Source organism: Topomyia yanbarensis, chromosome 1 (assembly GCF_030247195.1).
Source record: "Topomyia yanbarensis strain Yona2022 chromosome 1, ASM3024719v1, whole genome shotgun sequence".
In the NCBI taxonomy this organism is placed as follows: domain Eukaryota; kingdom Metazoa; phylum Arthropoda; class Insecta; order Diptera; family Culicidae; genus Topomyia; species Topomyia yanbarensis.
In genome coordinates, this window is record NC_080670.1 from 195,841,745 (window position 1) to 195,864,853 (window position 23,109).

At 38.9% G+C, this 23,109-nt stretch overlaps 1 protein-coding gene and 1 long non-coding RNA gene across 6 annotated transcripts in view; one reads left to right on the forward strand and one right to left on the reverse strand.

The window, feature by feature from the left end:
- LOC131686301 (uncharacterized) overlaps nucleotides 1–23,109 on the reverse strand; it is a 398,471-nt gene that overhangs the window by 192,343 nt on the left and 183,019 nt on the right. The window contains exon 1 of one of the 5 annotated variants that reach the window (XM_058970541.1): nucleotides 7,590–8,645. The exons of the other annotated variants lie outside the window; for them this stretch is intronic. The gene's annotated coding sequence lies outside the window, so the exon portion shown is untranslated. Of the gene's footprint in view, nucleotides 1–7,589; nucleotides 8,646–23,109 lie in introns of those variants that run through there. 5 annotated transcript variants of the gene reach the window in all.
- LOC131686357 (uncharacterized) lies at nucleotides 12,086–13,093 on the forward strand. The gene is made up of 3 exons (XR_009305042.1): nucleotides 12,086–12,533; nucleotides 12,589–12,666; nucleotides 12,731–13,093. It is a non-coding gene; the product is annotated as an uncharacterized LOC131686357 (long non-coding RNA).

The window sequence follows — 23,109 nt, forward strand, 5'->3', positions numbered from 1 at the left end:
TCAAGATTCAGAGCTAGAAATTAACATTTGAATTCGGAGCTCGAAATCGGAGTCGGAATCAGAATCGGAATTCGGGGTCGAAATTCAAAAATCACGGGAGTTCAAAATAGGAACTCTGAGCCGGAATTCGGAAATCGAAGCCGGAATTTGAATTCGGTGTAGGATTTCGTAGATTGAAATCGAAATTCGGAGCAGACATTTAGAGTACGAAATCGAAATTCTGAGTTTGAAATTGGAATGCGGAGACGGAGTTCGCCATTTCGAATTCGAATTTAAAGTACGACAACGAAATTCGAAGTTTGAAATTGTAATTCGGAGTCGGAGCTCGAAATCGGAATTCGGAGTTCGAAATCGAAATTTAGAACCGGAATTCGGATTTTGATATTCGAGATTCGAAATGGAAACTCGGAGCTCACAATGGGAAGCGAAATTCCGAGTCGGAGTACGAAGTCGGAATCGGAATTCGGAACCGAAACTCGGCGTTCGAAATTAGATTTCGGAGCTCGAAATGAGAAATCTGAGTTTCAAACTTGAATTCGAAATCGAAATTCGGATACGGAATGTAAAATTCGGAATCGGAATTTGAAGTCGAAAGTTGGAATTCGAAATCGTAGTCGGAGTTGGTATATTCGAAATCGGAATAGGAATGCGGAATCAGAATTGAGTTTGGAGTCGGAGTTCGGGGTTTGAAATCCGAATTCGAAATTGGAAATCGGACATCGATGTTCGGAAACGGAATCGGGAGCTGGAATTCGAAAACGGAACTCGGAGGCGGCGGAAAACGGTCTTCGGAGTTGAAGCGCGGGGTTCGAAATTGGAATTCGGGGTTGAAATTCGGAGCTCGGCGTCGAAATTCGAAATTTTGACATCGAAAGGGGAGTCGTGGTTCGAAATTTTTACTTCGAAAGGGGAATCGGAGTTCGGAATTTTGAGTTTGAAACCGAAATCGGAGTTCGGAGTCAGAGTACGGAGTCGGAATTTTGAGTTCGAAATCGAAATTTCGAAAAAGACCTTGGAGCTCGGAATTCGAATTCGAACCAGGAATGCGGAACTAGAAAAACGAAATTGGAATTTGATGATTGGAATTCGAAATTCGTAATCGGATTTCGGAGCCGAAATTTGGCGTTCGAAATCGGAATTCGGAGTCGGAATTCGCTGTTCGAATTCGGAATTCAAATTTAAAGTCGGAATCCGGAGTACGAATACGAAATTCGGAGGTCGAAATCGGTAATCTGAGTTCGACATCTGAAGTCGGAGTTCGATATTGCAATTCTGGGTTTCGAAATTGAAATTCAGTGTCAGAATTTGGAGTTTGGAATGTGAAATCCCGAAATCAGAGTCAGAATTTGGAGTTCGAAATCGTAATTCCCAAACAGTATTCATAGTCGTAGTTAGAAATAGGAATTTGTAGCCGGAATTCGGATTTATAAATCGAAGTCGGAGTTAAAAATCGAAATCCACAATACGAATTTGAAACCGGCATCGGAATTCAAAATCTGAATTCGAAGCCGACATTTGGAATTCGGAGACGGACTTCGGAGTTGGAAATCGGAGTTCGAGATTAGAATTCTAAGTTCCAAGTCGCGATTTCGGGTTCAAATCAAACTAGTAGGCAGTGTTTTGCTAAAAAAAGTAGTAGGCAGTGTATTGTTAATTGGATGTCCGTTCCGCGAGTCAAATTTTACGAAATCGCCAATCAACGAGTCTTCGGAATGAAGACTTAATTTTGGGCATGTTTGTCTTAAAAAATTTCATATCATATTCTCTAGTTAGACTACTCGTATAAAACATTCTCCTGCAAGTGCGTTTGATTTATCGACATCTGTAAGAAAATTTTAATTGAATCGTCTATTAATAAATATAGAGGAAACTAACAGCAATGGCCTTTTCTCCCTGTTCTCATCGATATTGGTCGTTGCTATGATACAGATTAGGAACATATACTACAGTAGTAACAATGCTAGAGCCGACGGTCTTTTTCAACTAGGTAGGTGAGAAAATGACTCGTCACTCCCCAGTACCAGGATGATTGGTCGAGCGAAATTTACAAATATATCGACTAACATTCTCTTAGATATCAGTCATGTGCACCTACACCAGCACCTGCAAGCCTAGCACCTACTTGCACTTTAAAATGTTAGGAACATACTAATTCAATAAAGTCCGTACTCCTGCCCTAACTTGTTGAAAGTTTTGTTTAATCAGCAGATTTCCTTAACTAAAACATGAGACATCAGCCATCATCCTATTTAGAACAAACAATGTGTATATCTCCCGATTTTCGGCCAGTGAAAACTTGGCCTTATACCCACTGCGCTATCATCGATGTGATGCGATATTCATTACTCGATATTATAATGGTGAACTCTTTAAAGCAGACGATTCCACGAAAACCTGGAATTTTCAAAAGTGCGCTTCCAGCACCCGGTGCCACATCGCATTCGTAGATGTACATTTTAAGAAGACCTATTATTTGATGTGATGGACCGAAAAAATAGAAATAAAATAATATACGGACCCCTCGAACCCTCCTCCTGAATCCGCCCCTGGTTTCAAGTGTTTCAGCGTCAACACATAGCATCTCAAGTTCGTGGCTTTCGATCCAGTGTATGTATGTGCAAATCGTACCGAATATGTAATGTACAATATTTATATCGTTGACCTTATACACGGGCATTTTGGTTTCGACCTTTTCATATTCGACGTTGTGTTACACGTTGGCCTTCGCCTTCGAAGCATACTGTCTCAGCTATTCAATTGAGGGTTATCGGTGAAACATTACGTGTATGATGAAGAATGTGAGATACTTCTGTAAGCACTAGCTCCATTTTCACCGTAAGCAACTTTTCCACCATGTGCACTAGGTAGGTCTAAGGCGGTTCTTCGTTCCTTTGGTTATAATAAATAAGGTTCGCAGGCGGTTCGATGTAAACGTGCACTTTTAATAAACTTTTAAAGATTGTGCTAATTTAAATGATAGACTGCCGAAATATTTACCTGGCATCCATATATGCGATTTTAGGATATTATGGTAAATACCAAAGAGTTAAAATTATGATATTTTCTAGAGACAAAATCTGTCATTGGGTGCGTATTTCCATGATACGTCCTGCTACTATTACCAGCTCCGCGATATGACACTAATACTGTGCTGTATTTCTCCTTAGTGAAAAATAATTTAGGAAAAAACGATTTTTCTTCAGAAAGGAAAAATTGTTTAAACCACATTTACGCGATAAGGATACAAAACTTATAACTAAATTAGTTATGGAATTTGCGATTCTGATGAGATGAAGTCGAAACGCAAATTCCAAGTTTATATGTTCGCCTTCATTTGCAAATTTTTTCAACACGTAAAAAACAAAATGTTGACGTTCTGCCTAAGGTTAGGTGCGCGTGGAATTTCAAAACTGCATACAGCCAGCCGCCTCAGGATCGATCTTAAACACAAAACTAATAATAAGGTCCTAAGTAAACTAAATTTATTGGAGGAATGGCCTAAGAATGGGTAAAAAACTTCAAATTTGACGTAATGGTGTGATCTCAAATTTCGCTTTGCACTGTACACACGTACAACGCAGCGTGGAGCATTCTGGGAATGTCCATAATGCCATGAAAAGGTTTCAACCCGACGCTCACCTCTCGAGCCGAGAGCGTCCCATGGCGGCCAGGACGCCGCTTCGAACAAAGGCCTGTAGAAACTGTGTTGATGCGTGGATGTTAAAACTCATCTACGTAAATTCGAGTGCAACATACACTCTACAATACCACTTCAACCACAAACGATTGCCAAATTTTTAGCTGCTGGCCAGATAAGAATGACAACTGAAACAGCTACATCTAGTATCTCAAAATCAGCAGCCAGCACCATACGCGAGAAAAATAATGCCAATGACGAAAAAATTAACACTCGTGATACGTAAGTACAAGAAGTAAAGAAGAACATCTGATAGCGAGCAACGAAACAGTATTAGCCATGATGACTGCTACGAGTACTATAATGAGACAGAAATGTATTCTCACCGCAAAATCTGGTCGTCACGTGCAATAGCAAATCACACAATGATATTTGACGAACTGGCACTAGTATTAGTATTATTTTGAGCTCTTGCATCAAGCCTTGTCAAATAAACGAATTAATTAATTCTCTCAAAGACACCGAGTACTCTATGGTGTGCTTTTATAGCCGTACAGAGCAACCAGAAGTATCAGCGATTTATCCAGATCCAAGTAGGTTTCGGGCTTTTAGATGTTATCATACATCACTGTTGTTACAAGATGTATGAACAATTGTACCACCTCCATTTCCATCTCAGAAACAACACCGTTTGGACTGTTTAACTCATTACCAACTGTTATATACTTTTTCTTGTAGAAGTTTAAATCAGTCCGAATCTCGCAGCCTCCCCTTTAAAAACCAAAAATAGCTCTTTCATTACTCTGCAATCGACGCCAATGATGACGATGTGTTATCTGCTGCAGTTTATTTTGTCTCACTGATTCATACGCCGCATTAAAATCGACAAACAGATGCTGAGTCTGCCAGTTTTAATCCCGGATTTCGTCCAGAATTTTTCACAGGGTAAACATTTGATCCGTCATTGATGGTCCTGCTCGAAACAGGCTTTGGTATTCGCCAACGCAGGATCTGGCCAACGGATGCAGTTTGCTAAACAAAACACGAGAGAGTACCTTTTAAGCGGCATTGAGGATCGTTATTGAAGTTGTGTCATATAACGACATCTAACCAATCTGAAGGCATTTATTCTTCCACCCAAATCGTCGGGTCACGTAGTGGATTGCTTTGTTCAGCCCGTCACTCTCGACCTTTAGAAGTTCAGTCGGGATTTTGCCCTTCCCAACGGCCTTACCATTTTCAGCTCTCGGCTAGCCTTTCGCATTCCGTCTGTTTGTTCCTTATCTACTTGTTTGTGCACTCAATAGCCACTCTATTACTTAAAAAAATGGAATAATTGTAATGGGGTCCTCCATTCTCAGGGCTTAAAATTAATCTGATTTTTTTGAGAATAAATTGCAAAGTATGCGCTGAATAAATATTGAACTTTCGCTTTTTAATTTCAAGCTACAAGTTTTGACTTTTTAATTTTGACGACCTTGAAACGTCATTGCTTACATTGATGTTGAAATTGCTGCCGAGTAAGACATAATTCGATTTCAATGATTTTTTTATTTTAATTATTCAATAAACATACCGCTGTTTTCCCGTGACAGATTTGCAAAATCTTATTTTGTTTATTTTTATGGTCTTAATTATGCCAAGAAATGAAATTTAAAAAATTGACAATTCATTGCATGATATTTACAGTTCGCAAAATAAAAAAAAATCTGTTACGGGAAACCATAGCGATTTAATAACTGAATAATTAAAATAAAATTTATTGAAATCGGACTAATACTTTTATAGAAGACTCGGCAGCAATTTCAACATCAATGACGTTGCATGGTAGCCAATGTTTTCTGGTTTTCAAAATTAAAATTTAAAAATCTACATGTCACACACGGAGAAATTTTAAATCATCTGACCGAAGCTCATTCGTGATTGATTCCCGCTAATTTTATGCACCGAGTCGCAAATCTTGAGCAGAAAGAATTGTGATTCCAGTCGGTTGCTGCAAGTCAATCAATCTTGTCAGATATCTGGAGTCTGTCTATCAACACCGGGAGAGAAGGTGACTATTGGGATTCGTCTTCGTGGATTAGTTTTTGCAGCTCCGTGATAGTAATCAGGGCCAATTGGAACAAAAACCATTTACACAAATTTTTATGCGAGACCCAAAAAACTGTCACCAATTGAGCAATGCTTGATTTAAAACAATTGAACAGATAGTTATACAAAAAAAAGTAACTCAAATGGACTTATTTTCCGGCTCCTAGATGTTTTTTCCCCATTAATACAATTTTCTGCTTAGGAAGTACTACATCACGGTGATGAGCTATGATTTCTTCCGCAATTAAAACTTCTGTGCTTGTGGGACATCATTCGTGATCAGATGTTTGCCAATACTATTCCCCGTTTAGGTTTAGAGTCTACTTAGTCTTCCAGATACTGAAGAGACGATTTCGAAAAGTATATCCATGACTTATTTCGGATTCTTTATCATATTTAATTGTCTCCAATTTTTAAAAGTCTTCCAATGTTCCAAATTTCTCATTTCTGTAGTAACCAAATTACCAACAAAGATGCAATGTTTGAAGAAATGTTCAATAGTGCTTAGAATGACTGTAATTAAGTAGTACACACACACTCTCTGCGAAGATACAACGTTCTAATGAGGCAATAAGTCACAAAAAGAGATTTCAAATATTGAAAGTTAGGGAAAGATATGGAATTTAAGTTTTTTTCAAAAGCCTAAAAGGATTCTGAAAATTCTAAAATCTGAAAATTCCGAAAAAGGGGAAGTCTTTTGTAAAGTGCTTGAAAATATGTCATTTGGGGATAATAAATGGTTAGATGATTTCGCTAAAACAAAATCTGTGTGTGGTGACCTTGCGAAAAGAGTGCCTTTAGAGCTCATACATGAGTTTTGACAGAGGCACTATTTTATTCTCTGTTGACAGAGCTACCTGTACTCACAAATAAAATAAAAATTAAAACACTGTAACTTTCTTAGGAGGAAAAAATGGGTAAAAATAAGTGATCAATTGCGCTTCGGCTTCGTCTCATTAGGATTAGACGCTCACTTAGCGCCAAACTGACGCTAGCTTCAAAAACCGAAGCACCAATTGTGTTCCTAGGTAAACGACTAGTTCTGGTTAAGCTGAATATAATACTCAAAATTGAAGAAACATTTTGAAACGAGGAAATATGGCATTTAAAAAAGACGCCTGCAAATGAAGTAACATAAAAACTAATCTCCGAGATATCACCAAACAAATCGCACCTACAAATACAATGGGTCTAACGACGACAACCGTTAGTCACAGCAACGAAGTGCAATTTATTTGCCATTTGGCACCACCATCCAACGAAGTGAATCACCAGCATCGTAGTAACCTGATTCGTGCCAAAAAAACCGGTACTCGTGAGTCCAAAAGAGACTGAAGTCACCCTGACGGAAACCGTCGTCCAATTTTCGACGTGACTCGATAAGATCACAACCATTTAAGTCTCAATTAGAAGCTGTGGTAAACCGCCGCCGTAGAACCCAAGCCCACCCCCTCCCATCACACTACACATACACAAACTTCAGATAGGGTGATGAGCCTATTTTCACCATACTAAGCAAGGTGCCTCACTAATTCGGTAATTTCTTGCCTTACAATCAATGGAATGCGTAAAAATGGACATCAACCGCTTTGCTTCGTTGTTAAAAACCAATATAATAACACAAATGCGTTGAAAACAGTAAAATTCTCGTGTTTGAGCACAATGAAAACTCGAATCGAGTGCCCCTATTGTTGCGCTACCATTTGACTCAATGCGTTGAACAAAGATGGCAGACACTGCTCTAACCAACGGCTTCAAATGGGTAGGGTGATAATAGAAACATGGCGCAAATAGGCTCATCACCCTACATTGTTTTCGGATTAACTTGTTTTGTTCAGAGAAAGATCCGGCAGTAACTCACCTGTCAATTTTTTTTTGAAGTCGAACTGAAAAACCAAACTGGTGACACCGGCTTCAAATTTGGTGATGTACGTCAAATAAAAAAACACGGGTCCAGTTCAATTAAAGTATCGTCCTTGGATCGCACCACTCTAACAATCCGAAATTGAAACACAGTCGCTTCAAACGAGATGCCACGCGGTTCACCACATCAATTCCGACAGCAAGCAAGTGTTGTTTCACTTGTATATTTATTTATTTATTTACACATCACACAGTCACTCACCGGTACCCGGGGCACAGCACGCTTGGATTCGACAAATCTAATTGACCTCCAGTACGAATTATCGGACACGGCACGCAACTTCACAGCAAACCGCTTTTCCCCTTCTATTCACTCCTTTTTACCCCCTCAGACTACTACACTACTCTGCTGCCGTGAGCACGGTTGCGATCTAATCCAATTACGACGATGGCGGCGGTAGTACCATGAACCACCATCACCACCAGCTAGCTAGCTGTGCTGTGCTGTGTACGCATCAGGAAGCCATTAAAAAAGCATTTCCACCTTTGCGCCGTAAATCAAACCGGACTTTTATAGATTTCCATCATAACTAAACTGCCAAACAAACTGTTGTCGTCTTGTTTGCCTTTCTGCGATGGGATCCAGCCAACAAACGGATCCAATCTCCGGCGATCGACCGACCACGGTAGCTAGCAGCGTGCCTTAATTTATTCACTTGTCAACTTTTTTTTATTTTATTTTCGTTTTGCGCGCCGCTACACTTGACACAAACATGAAACATAAAATCACACCCCATTCACGCACTTATTATGTGCCGGAGAACAATCGAATCGTCACTTAGAATTCCCTTCGCCAACAACGAACAACGACACTTCTTTGTTGAGATGATGTTGCCTGCCGATCGGTCGGCCGGGCAATCTGGCGTCCGAGAGTGCTCTGCCGGACGACGACAAAAATAGAGTCAATTCAAAAAAAGAACCGCGATACGCACCAACAATTACTATCCCACTAGACTAGAGCACTCTGATCCGTCGAAAAAGAATACATCAGGGTGCATGCACAGACCACCGCAACAACGCAACTGAACGGGCGTTGAGTCGGGTTCGGCTGGAGAACCCCTCGGAATGGAACGCGCACGCAAGTCCCCAACTCGTGATTTGCGATGCCCGGTTGCTGTGTGCGCGCGACGGAGAGAGAGAGAGAGAGAGAAACATCGAGAGCGAAAAAAAAGTTGGATGCGGTTCGTCGTTGCTTACCTACTACACTATACTATGCTACATAGAGAGGTACCCGGTTTATGCTGCGCGCAAACAATAAATAAACAAACTGGACTGCCGCGAAGCATAAAAATGCAGAGGAGCTCGCGAAGCGCGCAAGCGATGCTACTGAAAAGGAACTCACAGCAGTAATGCATCCATCAAAATGAAAAACATAAACAAACTCTGTGTTTGGTTGGGTTCCTAGTTGGGTGGGTGCTAACGAAGGCTTCTCTTGAGTGTTGCGCATTTGAGGTTCTCACGAAATAGCGTGCCGCGCTGCCAGATTCATATGATAGATGATGCCGTTTGCAAACTCTTCGCGTTAGTTGTGATGGAGTCAGTGTTTTTTCACTGAAAGGAATAGGGTAATCAACCAATTTTGAGAAGTGAAATTACGTTAACGTCAATATTTGCTTGCTTCAAAATTACTGTTCTTGAATGAAAACTGTCAATGGATGTTTTTATACATTCTATTTTATTCTATTCTAACCCTTACACAGCCAGTATTGAAAAGCATCCTGGAAAATACTGCAGTTATTTTTTAGTGTCTTTCTTGTCAACATTAATATTTGAAGCATATTATATGTCGCAAATATTAAAACGGTCAGGCCTGCTGTGCAGAGTTGGGTTTGAAGACGTTTCAATATTATACGGCAATTGAATTAATCATTGAATGAACAATTCAATCAACGAATCGTTTTGAAACTTGAATGAGGAAGAAACGAGGACAACCGTACCGACTGTTTCAGTTTTTATGGGGTTGTAATAAAACGTTGGGAGTGACTTTGCTAAAAAGGTTGATGTCACTCCTTTGGTCCTTTGGGATGGGACAGAGGTATTTACACCTTGCCCTGGCTCACTAAGCCTAGGTTAAAGCGCCTTTACTCGCTATCCTCCAAACTAATACTGACTTCGGTGTTAGATCCGAGTCGCCCAAGATTCGCTCTAATATTTATTAAAGCCATATAAAAATGACAGTTCAGAGCGAACCTAGAGCGACTCCGATCCAAAAATGAAATCAGCATTTGCACCTGTGCTTTAAACTTTCATTGTCCTTACCAGATTATTTCAAGGAAAAAATAGATGTTATTATTTACTAGTTTTACTAGTACAATTATCAGATTGAAGCATGGCAGAATGGTTATTTTCGTTCGGTTGACTAACAGAAGGGAGACAAGCGAAACAAAAAGATGATTATACATTATAGAAATTATGGGTTTAATATGAAAGTCTCGAATGGAACCTTAGACCAACGACACGACCTGAAACTTCATGAAACCTTTTGAAGAAAAAGTGTGCGAATAGTTTACCGCCAGTTACCAGTTCATTGAGTCACCCCCCGAAGCGCCAAAAAGAATATTTTTTTCAGCAACACTTCTTTGTTTATTTGATCGACTGTTGCTGTATAGCAACCAAATTATGTTTACATCGTAAACAATTCGTATGAAAGAAAAGTTTGTGAACAAAAATTAGCCTCGTTTCTTGCAAAAAGGTACAAAGCTTCCTTTGGAGAAAATTGCAATACTATAATAGCTGGATATTTCCTAGCAGCAAAATTTCATCTCGAATGATGTTTTTGGGCCTCAAAATTTACAGTGAGTTGAAAAGCAGTTAACTTTGGAAGATGAAAAAAGGTGGCAGCCGTCAGTTTCCATGAGAAAGTACTTGTCACCAAGTCGATCATTTGCGACATCGAAGGTACTGCATGTTCCACCAGCTTCATAACGGACGTTCTGTATCCCTTCGTGCTGAAAAGTTTTGTATCGTCTTGAACTATAGTGATCGAAATTTACTATGTGGCTGTGTAACTCCAGAAGCGGAACTCCAGAAGCACCATCTGTTAAATCATGAGAGAAGTTACACCGGAAAGCATCCGTTCCTATGCAACGTTTGTGGTAAAGGATTCAAGCGTGAACAAAATTTCAAAATGCATCTCAAAATCCATGAAGGTGTTCGAACACACGTTTGTTCTGCATATGACCAACCATAAAAACATTCGCACTTTTCAGTGTGAACAATGTGGCAAGAGTTTTATTCAGCGTACCTCGTTGCTGGCGCATTTGAAAGGGCATGGTTGCATCGATGTGAGCCTTGCAACACAACCTTCATTTCATCCCAGAAATTCACGGATGACAATTTAACCCTTATAAGGCCGTGAAATTTGAGCAAGGAATCAATACATATTATAATAGAAATCAAAGTTTACATCATTAAATACCCCTACGAATTTTTTTCGCTAGAGAAAATAATAATCTTGGTGGCAATATAGTTGCCACTGCCCGCGAAGCCCAAAAACATTTATGCATAATTGCCCCTATCAGATTCGAGAATGTCCATTAATTATACATACAAAAATTTGCCGCATTATCATCGATTAGATTTTGTGATATTTAAAATGTCGTATGGATTTTTGAAAAAATGGATTGCATAGTGTTCGATTGGGCATCTGCCACTGCGATCAGTATGACATAATTGTTTAGAATCCGCTGTTTTTTTTCAATGCAAAGAAATGTCTAGTAAAATTTATGAAATGGCTAATTTTGTTTTTCATTTTAACAGAAGTATGTGCATGAGAACATCAAAAGATATTTTCTCATAGTGACAAATATACACCTAGATGTGTCGTATAAATAAGAACAGTATGAGTATAATTCATCGGTAAACAAAATAACTAACAGAATCAATAAAAATTGTTGGTGGCAATATAGTTGCCACTGCCCGCGAAGCCCAAAAACATTGGTGGCAATATATTTGCCACTGCCTTAGAGGTACGAAAACATATTTCTAAGCAATCAAAAAGGCTCTTCTTAACTGTCGTCCGTTGATGATAAAAACGAGTGCTACTGAATCGGTGTTTGCTGCCTTAAGTACCTTGATTCTTAAAAAGGGAAGTAAAAAAGTATTCGGAGACTAATCAAGTGATAATGTCGGGTTAAGTGACTCATTAGTGGCTTTTTTTAAGGAAGTTCAGGACAAAAATATAGGTTTTTTCCATAAGTGCGCGGTAATATCAGACAGTTTCCCTGGCAGCCAACAGTAGAGCAAGGAAACAACGCAATTAGTATCAGATATAAAGACCTTCTTGACTAGAAACTTTGAAATAACAATAATCGAATTTGACATGAAAAATAAATCTTGTTAACGTCTGTCTCTACGTGACTTTATTGCGCAAATAATTATAATTCATTCAATAACGTTATCACAGCGAGAGCACAATATTTTGGATAGCATCAACGTTGGTTTGCCCCCAACATAAACAGCTTTATTCTGTATTACGATGGAATCGACTCGGGATTGTCGGATAAATTGCAGCTAATATTGTAACCCTTAAGTGATGACAGCGACATAATGTTGAGGTGGTGGGTTTAGTAACTAATTTCAAACTTACGCCACCCCGAAGTTTAGCTCCCGTAGACGGGGTTCAAATGCTGATTATCTCTCTGATTAGAGCTTAATCATACGATATAAGTAGACCAATCAGAGCAGGGCACGTGCGTAACTCAATAGTATCGTGTGAGAAGTTCAGAACCTGAAAGGGGTGCTTGCCGACGCGATATACACTCCAAGATCACTTAACGGTGAAACCCTGCGAAGGTCGGATAGTGTTCGAGTTAGTGTGGCTAGCAGCCGAAGAAATAAGTAATGCACAAGCAGCAATTCATGTAACTCGAGAATTGACCAAGTGAGTCTAAAAGCTAGCTAATAAGAAAGTGCACCGTAATTAATATTGGCGGTAGAATATTTTAGGATATTCGTCACGACGAGACAGTAGCGCACATAAAAGTTTAAAGAACAGTCAATGCTGTTCCAGATAGGTAAACCAGTGCAAGCAATCACAAAGCATAATCAAAACTTGAAGCCATCCGTTTTCGCCTGAAGAACCTTCAGGCGAAGGTTTTTTTTTTCTAGTCAAAAAAGCGGAAAAGTCCCTCCGATCCACATCGTGCACGTGTCGATCATCCTCATCAGCCGCCGTTGGTCGGCATCACGGACCTCGCTGATTCGAGTAACGCTCCTGCCGCCATAGTACGCCGTCGAACTCCGGAACCCGTCGAAGAGCGAAAAAACGGTGTGGGACGCTCCTTGGTGACGACCAAGTCGAAGCATAGAATCCCGGGCTCGAATAGCAGTATCTGAATAGTACTTGGACCGACTAGCAACATAAACGGCGGAAACAAACAGGTCAAATCCAACTAGAAATAAGTGAAAGGGTTAAATTATGTCTAGCCAAAAGAAAATAAACCGTCCTGTAGACATCAATAGTCCTCGTTTCACAATTCGGGCAATCATTGGGTAGAGGGTAAAGATTTTTTGGACTGTATCGTTGAATTCATTTTCCTGTAGTTGGAGTTGGTTGTGGTAGTTCGTACCTGACCTGCCCTGAGAGGTTTAGCCGGGCTGGTAAACACACGCTCCATCGCAGTACATCCTTGAACTGTACTGGCGCTTAAGCGGGAGAGTTCAGAAGGGTAGTTTGCGGTAGGGCCTATCGTTTTGCTGAAATAGTTAAATACTGGGGATTTTGTGATTGGTGACCGTCCCTGCCGCTTCACGCGTTTGGTTCGCTGGGACTATCTTAACTGTTACAATATCGTTTGCGGATGGATTTTTTCCAAAAAATCCTCTTCAGTGACTTACGTGTAGGATTAATAACGCAACAAAGTGTTTGGAAGAATCTGCAATCTTCCACGCAGACTACAACATTCCGTTACTTAAGACACCGGAAATGATTCAACTAATTAAATAATTTTCGGGAGGAATTTCTATTTTTACTGGTTTGCGGTATATTTTGTTGTCAATATTTTTTCCCTGCGTAACCATTGGTTGCCACAGGTTGTTTGAAAAATAACAACGGATTATTCAGTGTTGCTAGTTTCATGCATTTTCTAACTTAATGCCACATTTGACATTACCAGTTACCTGAGTCACTGAGGGGTAGTCCGATTTTCGATACAGTTTTGGAATGCCAGTGTCTAGTCGTGTCGTTGCTTAGACTCCTGCCAGCAGGTTTATTGCTAAGTCTAGTTCCATGGTCATGACTGGTTTGCTCTAGAACATCAGCTTTCAAACCATTGTAGCAAATATAAATCATTGGCTACCCCTCTAGTGAAAAGGGCTGCACACGTCCTAGAGCATGGCGCAGAGTAGACGCACAAAGCATAGAAGGTCGACTGGAGGAGGTAGCATAGCATAGCATATCAAAAACGACCGCACTCATCGTGGGTGGCGGATACAGTGAAATCCCCTTATACAATAGTATATTCACTGCACATCTGGCCATATCCTTACGATCGGGAAGGAAATGTTAGTTGAATACCCACTTAAGAAGATACGGGGAACCCACTCCATAGACATTACGGATGTTAGAATGGGTTAGTAGGGAAGAAAATGGGGTGGGAGTGGGATAAAAAATTCCATAGAACATAAATTAAATAAAATGGAAAATTCTCACCGGGAAATCCTCTATCCATCACCTTATCTGCTACATGCTTGTACATTGATATTCGACCTAGACCACCTTGTCGATGTTTTCTTGTACCAGGAAGTCCGCTTCAGTTCCTGTGTTTGAAGGACTCGTTTATTTATCCTCCTAGTCAGGTCCTGCATTCTGCGTGTGTGATTTTTCTTCGCAAGCCTTATTAGGTATCCACTTTCTTCAAACAAGAAAACAACTCTCTGAAATTAGTCCTACGATCGATGCTGACAACGCGGTGCTTCCTGGAAAGCGCAGACCATCCACACGCTACACTGAATGACTCGTAGCAAAACTAATGGGCAATCCCTCGAAGCCGACATTGTACTGGTCTGGTTAAATTAGCACGTTTAATTTCGGAAAAATTAGCCTGTCAATGGATGTTTTATACATTGACATAAACTCGAAAATTACATTTCTTCACAACATGAAATTTTCACATTTCGGACTCTTCCACAATAATTTAGATAAAACATTACAAAGAAACCTTTTCGAATACGAAGCATGCATAATACCAAATCAGATAAACTAATTGAATCTATAAAAAATGTTAAAATTGGATATTTAAATCCAATTTGAAAATTACCCCCGGTCCGACTTGGCTATCGGTGAAATATGAAACGTTTTCGGTGATTTTTTAAAATTGTGGATCCTATTTAATTTTATACAATTAGAGATGATCTAACGGTACCCCAGGAATGTAATTATTGCATAAAAACCAAACAAATGCAGAGAAACCTGGCAATGTAGGAGGCAATACAATAACAGGGTCCAACATATATAGGGATTCAAATTAGGTTGGTACCTTATATTTCTACAGACCAACATGGATTCATGCCGAGCCGATCGACGACGACGAATTTGTTATCTCTAACCTCTTTTGTGTCTGGAGGGTTTGAAGCGAATAAACAAACTGATGTTACATATACTGACCTATCTGCACCTTTCGACAAAATCAACCACGATATCGCAATCGCCAAATTGACAAAACATGGTTTCAGTGGATCATTTCTCCGATGGTTCCAAGCCTATCTCTCTGGCCGTCAACTCAGTGTGAACATACGCTACGTTTGGTATTCCGCAAGGAAGTCATATCGGACCACTCATATTCACATTCTATTTCAACGATGTGAACTATCAGTTGAAAGGGCCACGACTGCCACATGCAGACGTCCTAAAAATCTTCAACAGAATTAACAACCGAATGATTCTGCGATATCGTTCTCTAGACAAAAAGTTCCCATTGAGTCTGAATACAACTTGTCGGTGAGCTGCGTCAAGGATCTAGTAGTGATGCTAGATACGAAACTTACATTTAAGAATCACATTTCGTATGTTGTTGGTAAAGCATCGCGAAGCCTGCACTTTCCTTGTCTCAAAAGCCTCACTGCTCTCTAGAGCGCTCCACGCTGGAGTATTGTTCGGCAGTCTGGAGCCCGAATTACATTAACAGCAGCAATCGAACTGAATGTATTCAACGCAAATTTATACGGTATGCTCATCGACGCCTTTCTTGGTGCGATCCTTTTCGTCTTCCTTGCTACGAGAGTCGGTGTCAACTCATCCAGCTCGATACCCTTCGGCATCATACAGAAAGTGCAAAGGCCCTATTCATCTCTGATCTTCTATCAGGACGCATCGATTCCCCAGCTTTACCAGAGCGCGTCAACATTCAAGCAAGGTCTGGAACGCTACGCGGAAACGTTCTTCTCAGAGTGGCTTTTCGGCGAACTAATCACACCGCTAATGCCGCTATCGCGAGATTACAATGCCTCTTAAATCATGTGTCACACTTGTTCGACTTCCATTTGTCTCGGACATTATTAAGGAATCGATTTCTGCAGTTTTTTAGAAGTAACTAATTTCAGTTTTCATCATTGGGGTCGAGTGCGGCCTGTTGATATGTGTGAATAAATAAATAAATAAAATGAGGTTCAGTGTAAGAACGAATGACTTTTTAACAAGTTTGAGTGAGTTCACTGATAGTAATGATTGTTTTCCTGTTTCACCAGGATTTTTGCATTGAACGATCCAAGCACATGCCACTGCCTAGATGGCGCGATGGAAAGTTATTTGACATGTTGCATGGAGTTTGGCCCGTTTTCGACAAATATTTGGGTTTGCACGAAAATTTTTTTTTAGGATCAAAAATATAAATTCTTTACAACATGCCTTAATTAAAATCTATTCAAGCACTCAAAAATACATATTCGAATTTTGTCTAATTGTGGTACAGGTCATTCATAATTTCTTATAAATTCATACAAAGAGCTGGAAAATGTTCCTGCCATTGCTCACATCTATATTTGTTAGTTGTGTAGAAATCCAAGATTTTTCAAACCAAATGTAGGACTGTCGAACATGGATGGTTCCAACAAACTTTGTGCTGTTCACAGTACAGTTTGAACTAAATCAACTTCAACGGATGTATTCGTATGGACGACGAAACATATATTAAGTTGGACTTCAAATAGTTTTCACGATAAAGTTTTATGTTTCTAGGAGTTGCGGAGATGTTTCCAAAAAAACATTTTTGCCAATCTGGCAAGAAATCTACACCTGTGGCCGAAAGACTCCGCTTTTCATAACATCCAACAACATAAGCGGACATTTATACATCAACGAATTGCTGGAAAAAGCGTGTACATACGAGGATGTTTATCAAATCATCCGATCGGTATCTCCATCAGTAAGGGCTTTTGAAATGAGAGCCATTGAATTTTTTACGACGGACGTGATCCGTTTTAATCATCAAACCACCCGAAATTCAATTATTTTCATTTGAGATGCTTGCAAGAATGGTAAATATAAATTCAATCCGCCGGTTGTCAGCTTTCAATTCGCTTATAAGAAACTAAGATGCCAGTACCATGGTCACTCTTTGGTTTATAATTAATATACTTGATTTTTTAAAAGAACTAAAAAATTGCAAAATTAACTAAACAAATGTTCTTTTGTAGGAATGGTTTTTGAAATTGGAGGGCATTTTATAGCAATGAACAATATTGGGTTGAATAGTAAAAGTTGATTATTAACGTTGTCAAGTAGATTAAGATACAATGTAACCTTTCGAGTGAAGAAAACCTTTTTAGTCGATGATGTATAAATTTGAAAAAATGTTGTTTATAAAAGGACATACTACTCCCCAGAAATTCACTATGGCTGTTAGTTGTTTACGCCGACCTTTTTGCCGCTTTCGATAAGCTACACCACGATATCGCGTTAGCAAAAAATGGAGATATTTGGAATAAATTGTAGTGTTTTGCAGTGGTTTCGATCTTACTTCACAGAGCGAGATACAGCGGTTGTTATAGGAGATTTCCAGGCCCCCGCATTCACCTGAATGTCAGTAATACTTCAAGGAAGTTCTAGGTCTGAACACTCCACGATTGTTCTTCGTGAATGATGGAAGATTTTTCCTCTAATTCTCTCAATTAAATATGGCAGATTTCTCCAACTACAGCTTGAAAGTTTTGCAGGTTGGTGTGGCATGAAACGTATTTGTGTAAATCCGAAGAAGTGCTCGGTGCTATCACTTTCAAGAAAGAAGAATCCGATTACGAATCCGTCTACTAGAAACAGTAATTCTCAACTAACGTTTAAATAACACGTCTCCTATGACGTTGGTTAAGCGTCTAGAGCACTGGGATGCATCTTCAGGATAGTGAAAAATTTTACGGATATTTTTTTTATTCAAGTGACGTTTAAGAATTGAAAGTGTACAGCGTCGCTTTTCTACATTTCGCGTTCCGTTGATTGCCGTGAAGAGATCCTGTTAGATTACCTAGCTATGAAAATCGGTGTAAACTGGAGCCCCTGCATGTTAAAAGGAATACAACAAGAGCTTTGTTCATTACTGACACTCTGAAGAGTGGTATAGATGCCCCTGCCAATTAGGAACAAATCAACACAAACGTCGCACCACGAGCATTACGCAACAACAATATATGTCGATTACCATTCCGACGTAGCCTGGGTAATGCTAAATAAACTACAATCGAGCGTCTGTTTCCAGGTTGGGGTTGGCTGAAAGCAGCGTCATTTTTCCATATTAAAAACGACTGAGCAGCTGAGCTGCCGTCTTGTTAGTGCGCTTAGGATTACATCTAGAAAAACCGCAAGTTCTACACCGTAGCACTACAGTAGGTGTCCTGAAAAGAATCATCGGTGCGTACGTTTCGGGAACAAACGAAAACGGACTGCGCCTAATCGAATTTACCACCTCCAACACAGTAACCAACATCGGTACACCCGAAGGTCGTCAAACCAAACGCTATCATATCAAAAATGGGTTACGTTTCGATAGATGGTCGGTACATTTCAGACATCGGAACCTATCGAGATGCCAACATCTATTTTGACTACTGGCTAGTGACGGTTATAATATGCGTCCAGAACTATCTGTAATGAACAACTTGGTCCGCGAATGCCTATGTAAAAGCCAAAGAGATGTTTAATCGATCTAGCATCGAATGGGCACTGGGTTCATTCCATTCATTCAAATCATTCAATTCTGTTTCCGGTACTTCTCCATCAAGGAAAAAAGAGACAATTAGTACATTCATAACTGAATTATTGAAAGCCAGTATTACTTAAACTGTATTTTAAGTCTAGAGACAGGTACGGACAACCTTCATTCCAAAGGTTCAGCACCAATACCTTATTTAAGACTTTTTTGGTGGAAATAGACAGTCTTCATTGTCTCTGTCACCCACCGAAGTACGATGGGCAATGAGACTAAGAAATAGATGCGGGTTCGAATCTCGCCTCTAGTGAAATTTTTCCATATAATTGCTTTCGCTTCACTCGCCATTTCTATAAGTTTTCCCCGTAGGATACCACAAAAAAAGTCTTAAATAAGGTATTGGCACTTACGTCGAAAACCAAATAAATGAAGAATTAGCTTAAAACTTCATAAAAGAGCTTATGGTGAAACAACTGCTTGGAAAGATATAAAAACCAAATAGTTGATGTTTTCGAAAAAATATTCGTTAATTTCTCTACAACGTTGCTAATATAAACATTTTTCTATCTGAATTATTAAAAATAAAAAAAATCGTGACTCGCTATTAAGGCAATTCAATTTCAAGAATTTTTCTCAATGACATCACATTGCTAAAATAATTAATATTCACACAATAATCTCCGTTTTTGTTATTGTTACGCGTTAGTTGTGTGTTTTTTCGCTCCAGGTTTAAGATTATTTTGACTATGTTTAAATGCGTATTTTGCTCAACCGTTCTCGCTCTTACTGTTGAATTGATAGAAGTTCTTAGTGATGTGATTAGAGGTGAGAGAAGCTAAAAAACCACGAAAATATTACCACTGAATTGTGCTATCCATACATTGAGTTGTACTGCCATTGTTCGTCAGATCGTTTTGCTAGTCGTTTAGAGCACAAAATGGAATGCAAGAAGTGTTGTTTGCCCATTAGGGCATTGCAAAAAATTTTTTTTTGAATTCTCAAAGCCCCCCCCCCCTCTCATATTGTGACAAATGTCAAAGTTAGCTCAGATGCCAAATTTCACATCATTTGGACAGTTTTAGACCCCCGCCCACATCGATTGAATTTTTTTGAAATTGGTGCTATGGGAAAATATGGAGGAAAAATACATTAAATGCTATAACTTTTGAAGTAGCAATCAGAAAATTACAATTCATACCTCTTTCGGAAGGAAATAACCTTAGTATTTGAATGGAGATATTTTTTTTCTAGAAAAATACGGGAAAGTGGGGTACTGGATCATTTTGGCCCCAAAATCCCCTATTTTCAATGATTTTTCTGCTCCGTGATGCAAATCATACATTTTTTGTAGTTTTTCTAATGTGAAAAAAATCTCAGAAATCGATCGGAACCCTTTTGACCTTAGTCCGAATACGAGAAGTTGGAGTTATAGGGCTTTTGTCATTCATATTAAATTTTATCATTTTCTCATGCATATATTTCTATTATTCTTCATTCAATTTTCATAAAATGTAACTTGTTGAACGTGTAAAATTCTGAGGAATAAAACAAAAATAAAACGTTAGAGGTAAAATTCAGAAACATCAAACTTTTTGATATTTACTCTACAAATCTATTTTTTTTCATTATTTGTCCTAGTACCTCAACTTCCCCTATTTTCTAGGAATGAAACTTTTCTCATGTGATCCCTTAGCATATTTTACACTAAAAGTAGTAAATTAAATAAGAATTTTGTTGCTAAATGGAGTGAATATGTACGATGCTATGATAAAAATGTGAAATCGACGCTATATGTCAGATAATTTAATGTTCCTGAATTTTACCGGTAACGAATCTATTTTTGTTATAATCCTAAGGATTTTCCACGTTCAACAAGGTATAGTTTATGAAAATTGAGTGAAGAATAATAGAGATATGTTTACGAGAAAATGATGAAGTTTAATATGAATGACAAAAGGCCATTTAACCCCAACTTCTCGTATTCGGACAAAGGTCAAAAAGGCTCCGATCGATTTTTGATATTTTCTCACATTAGAAAACTACAAAATATGTATGATTTGCATCACGGAGCAGAAAAATCATTAAAAATAAGAGATTTTGGGGTCAAAATGACCCAGTATCCCGATTTTCCGTATTTTCCTAGAAACAAAAATATCTTCATTCAAATACTAAGATTATTTCCTTTCAAAAGAGGTATGAATTGTAATTTTCTGATTACTACTTCAAAAGTTATAGCATTTAATGTATTTTTCCTCCATATTTTCCCATAGCACCAATTTCAAAAAAATTCAAGCGAAGTGAGCGGGGGTCTAAAACTGTCCAAATGATGTGAAATTTGGCATCTGAGCTTACTTTGACATTTGTCACAATATAAGAGGGGGGGCCTTTGAGAATTAAAAAAAAAAAATTTTTCAATGCCCTATTATGTATAAGCCGAATAGATGAAAACGAAACTGCAGAACCGTCACTCGCTCGATCAGCAACAGAAAAAGATGAAAAATTTGCACTTTGTTTGTCCAACGTCGATAGCAAAGTTTCTGAAGATGAGATTTTGATAATGGTGTCCCATTCTCTCTTCGCATCAGCTGTACCAGTGATATAGAAACGACCAAACTTGTACCCAAATGGAAGAACTGCAACACGCTTGATTACGCATCGTTCAAAGTTGTTTTGGTCGATAGATGGAAAACTAAAGCGTTGCGAGCATCATCGTGGCCTCATGATCTAATGTTCAGAGAATTTGTTCGTCGTGAAACATGGAAACCCGAGGTTACTGCAAGCTTATGCAACTGAAATATGATAGAATGCTCATGTGATGATATTTGATTGCGATGAAATATGATGTTAACTGTTTTCTAAGCTAGGTTTTCAATAAGACCAAGAAGGTCAGTTGAAATATAGTAAATAAATAAAAATAAAAAAATAAGAAAATCGCTTTTTTGCAGTTTGGGGCCACTATGCAGCGCCCATACTTGTATCACGTCAAAATGAGTAAAAATTGCGATATCATGGTACATATACCCAGCGAAGTCAAGTGTGGATACAAGTCTTCATTTGAATGTTGTGAAAACAATTTTTACATTTTGAAGGCGATTTTTCTCGGAAATCTAGCTGATTTCTGGCAAAAACCTGGCTCAACATATTCGGAATCCTGGTCATTGAAGCCATTTTTTTTATTAAATATGGTCATTTGAAATTGCCGACCAATAATTTTTATTTATTGAATTTAACCCATATTTTTATTGAACATACATCGATTGGGTGGAAAAAAATGTTGCCTGCAGAGTACTTGACAATTTGACAACACTAGTAGTTGTTTTCAACGATTTGTTTTCCTCCTCCTATCATAATGTTCTGATAGGTGGAGGAAAACAAATCGAAAGTAGGTTTTCGGTCGGATTGCTTGCATGATGGTGCTTGACTAATCCGTATTGTACGTCTGCGGAATAAGTTTCACAGTGCATTTAAGGTTCAAATAACTTTCGGTGAGCGTCTACACGAATTGAACGCTTGATAGTATGCATAGGAAAAAATGTGCTCAGTTTTGCCGTCGATTTATCCTTATAAAGCATTTATTAAACGCTAAAAGAAGAATATCAGTCGGTTTATTAGCTTATCAAGATTCAAATCATGCAAAATAGTTGGTAGAAAAACAATTGACCGGGTGGAATGGTGCTTTTGAAAAATTGGCGGTGATTTTTCGTCACACCACCACACTGTCCCGGGGCACGCAATACAACTGCGTAGTGAAAAAACCAAAGCCACTTTTTCAAAAGCACCATTCCGCCCGGTCAATTATTTTTCCACCAACTATTTTCCATGATTTGAATCTTGATAATCTAATAAACCGACTGATATTCTTCTTTTAGCGTTTAATAAATGCTTTATAAGGATAAATCGACGGCAAAACTGAGCACATTTTTTCCTACGCATACTACCATTCGTTCAATTCTAACACATGCTCAAAAAAGGAAACTTGAGCCTTAAACACCATCATAAATACTTTAAGCAAGCGATTTCAAACGTTGAAATTGACTGACAATTTTTCATATCACTGGAGAAAAACAAACCGCCAAGTAGTGTGAGTGAAATCATTTGCATGGAACTCTATTGTAAAACTCTGTATATAGGAATATGAATGGCAATACCGAAAGATTTTGGGCCTCGATAAATATACGTACAAAACGTCATTAAAAAATAGCTAGCATCACTGGCGGTACTCACGCTACGGAGAAACACGGCATCCAAACAGCACTCACTGCAGCAGTGAGAGCCTTCACCGTGTGCTTTCGCCGCTGAAATTCGCTATAGCAAAGCAGC